Raw genomic sequence first — 3,409 nt, 5'->3', positions numbered from 1 at the left:
AAATCTCTGTGAATGGTACTCATGATCAATTATTATTAATCAATTGTCTTTGATCAGTGGTTGTTGACCAATGGTCATGATAATTTGCATATTGTTGATCAAGAAACTGACCTCAGAGCCCTTTGTTCACCAATGGTGCTAATTTCGGTCATTATGCAAACGTACTGTTTATAATGTTGGGGAAAGCTGCAGTCAGCTGGAGATTGAAGAAGTCTCTTGGATGAGTGACGAGACGTTTCTCCCACTGAAAACGCTACGTCCAGATGAACAGAATTTCATTTCCTGGATGATTGAGCATGCACTGACACATTTTGCAGATGTGGTCCGCCCCTTCCGGTTGTACCAATCTCATAAGCACCATTTTGAGATGCACCCTGGCGTGATGCTGCATTCACACCTAGAAGCAATTAAGTTAGATGGCTAATATGTATTTACATGTAAATGTGTTAATAATGTCTGTTTAAACACGTCCTGTGATTATTTTCATGTTGACTTGAAATAAAATATCTCCCTCTGCTGGCACTGCAGATTAATGCAATTTACTGCAACTTGTGCATGTGCGTCTATTTTATGTTCTGGAGAGACAAAGCGTGAACTGGACATGATGGACCGCTGTGTCTATTACACGCTTTGCAGTGATACTGGGTTGATATACATGATATGACCTCCACGAATGCCACAAGCCTGAAATATTAGCATGTTTGTTGATAAACTTAATAAATTTGTGTAATTGAGATTTTTCAACTACTGTTTTATCCTCGTGATAACTATTACCCTTTAGGACTCAATGCTAGATTATTTTCCCCTACTTTGACAACACATAAATGTAGTCAGGTGTTGCATAAAAACCATGACATGCATACCACCTTGGAATTTTTCTGCAATCATCAAGCTTAATTTTCTTCTGTGGTCTTTCAAGCCTTTTAAAATTGCTGAGCTGTATTCCTTCCTTTGCTGAATGTGCCCATTTCTGATAGGTTTATTTTGTTTTTTCAGCCTACTGATGGGTTCCTTCACTTGCTTTAACATCTCTTTGGACCTCATATTGAGATTTCGAGCAAAAAACTATCAAATACTCTGAAAAAATCCAAGTAATGCCACCCGGCACTACTCCCTAACTATTCAGCCACAGCTGAACAAAAAACAGTCCAACAGTTACAGATTAAAACACACTTTTACATGGGAAATTTATATGCTCATAAAAACTGGACCTGTATAAATTATCAACTACAATTGTCAAATTTCATATCCAATGATATTATTTCTATTTGACCTCTGTTATGATGTTGGATTTTTTGGTCTGTGATGTGTTTTTTTTTTCTCCAATTTTCACTATGACCTGTAATAGTACTGTGACATATAACTTGCACCAATGAAATGCTTGGAACCTTTGCATCTCTTCTGACGGCACCATTGTTTTGGTAAAAAGAAGCAGAATAAACTATGCTTGTTATTTAATATTAAATGTATTATATCTCTATGTGAAATGACATTGTTGCTTTGTAAGTGTGGAGGTACTTTATTTGTTACTCGAAGCTTTAAGTATGAACAAACTGCAAGTAGCTACAGACAGAGAGGAGAGGAATGGGAGGCAAAGTAATAAAAGGCTCTGACAGTGATAAATCACCACTGCCTGACTAAAACGTGCAGATTACCTGCAGAATATGACGGATCTCAGCAGCAACTATGAGACTGATGCAGAAGTAAACTCGAGCCAAAATGAGCATGCATGTAAAAATCCAATAACTTTCTTCAGATAAGTGCCACACAGTTACATTATTACACCCTTTTGTCTACAGACTACATCTTCACTGCGTCTGGTGGGAACAAAAGCATATTTCTCCCACTCTACTTTGTGCATTAAGTCCAATTTTAAGAACTTAACATTAGCATGCATTAGTGACTTGTCAATCACAAAGCACCTTCAATCATACATCATTTTACTGTCTGTTGTGTAATTGGGCCATACTTTACTTACCAGAGTTCGTCGAGATTAAGGGAGCAGTGGAATCATTTTCTTTGGGTTTTCTCTACAACCACAGGAGTTCCTGTTTTCCACTGGAGCTGATGCAGGTAAAAGACACTTTTACATAGACTTCATTTTTTAAAATGAGAGGCATGCTTTTTCTTTATATAAAGACTATGGCTGTGCTCTGACCTTGTCAGGAATTCTGTTACCACTGAAGTTTGCCTTCAAGTAAGAAAAAATCTTGACTTCACAATGAACCGCAGTGGTATATTAGATGTCTCAGAATACCGTCTGTTACATTGTTTACAGACAAGTTTTTCTGTGGGACTGAAAACAAGCCTTCACTGATTGATGATGGCTCTCTTACAGCCAGAGCAGATCTTTACTGAGTTACGTTAGAGTACCTGTTTCATATTTAAATCAGAAATGCAGGGTAACTGTCTTTTTTGAATGTTGAAGTTTAATCAGTTAAGGGAAACATGTAATAAGAAATAAGCAATCTATGTTGGTCAACTATTAGTGAGGTATTTCAGTATAATTTTGAAAGAATTAGCAATTTTGAATACAGATGCAGATTGTGGGGGACAAAAAAAGCCACTGTGAATGGATCTAAAATCAGATCCTGATGGAAATGAACTGAATAGGACCTGATCTGATCTGAGTCTTTTTAACCCTGTCCCACTGTGCAAGTGTGACCAGTAACTTTACAGCTTTGCTTTAATGCTCAGCTTTCTCCTCACTACAACAGATCAGTGCAGTATTTACATGACTGTGGACACCATCCCAGTCCAGCTGTCAATCTCATGTTCCATTCAACCCATACTAATAAATGCCACTTGAACTTCTCCACCTGGGGCAGTAACATCCCTAACCCGGAGTCGCACCCACCCTTTTCTGAAAATCCAATAGGTCCCAGAATAGAACCCTGTGAGACGCCTTGAGTTAGCTCAGGAGAAGATGTCGATCCTCCATGTAATCACTTCTGGAAGACAGACTTTGTTTTTCATCATGACGGTGATCCTAAACACACTGCCGGTGGAGTGAAAGACACACAACTGAACACCATCACTCATGCACTGCCCTAATCATTGTGTAAGTGTGGGATCATCTCGACAGAGAACAGAAAACAAGACAGCTCCAAAGAACTGTTCTTCAAGAAGCCTGGAGAACTGTTCCTGCTTAAAGAAATCACCAGAAAGCTTGCTCAAGACAGTTCCGGCTTTTGATGTATATTTGCAGATGTTTTAGAGTACTGCATCTATTATAAAGAAATGAAGGTGACTCGAAGCTTTTGCACTGTACTGTCCATGTGTTGGATATGAAGTCATAGCCATTGTTCTAATATTCTCCGGGGAAGTGTAATGTCCTATGAAATGAGGAAACTGTGTGTGTGTGTGTGTGTGTGTGTGTGTGTGTGTGTGTGTGTGTGTGTGTGTGTGT

This window comes from Pundamilia nyererei, unplaced genomic scaffold (assembly GCF_000239375.1).
Source record: "Pundamilia nyererei isolate P.nyererei 1_Seehausen unplaced genomic scaffold, PunNye1.0 scaffold00198, whole genome shotgun sequence".
NCBI lineage: Eukaryota > Metazoa > Chordata > Actinopteri > Cichliformes > Cichlidae > Pundamilia > Pundamilia nyererei.
The sequence above is the reverse complement of the archived record's forward strand: the minus strand, read 5'-3'. Positions refer to the sequence as shown.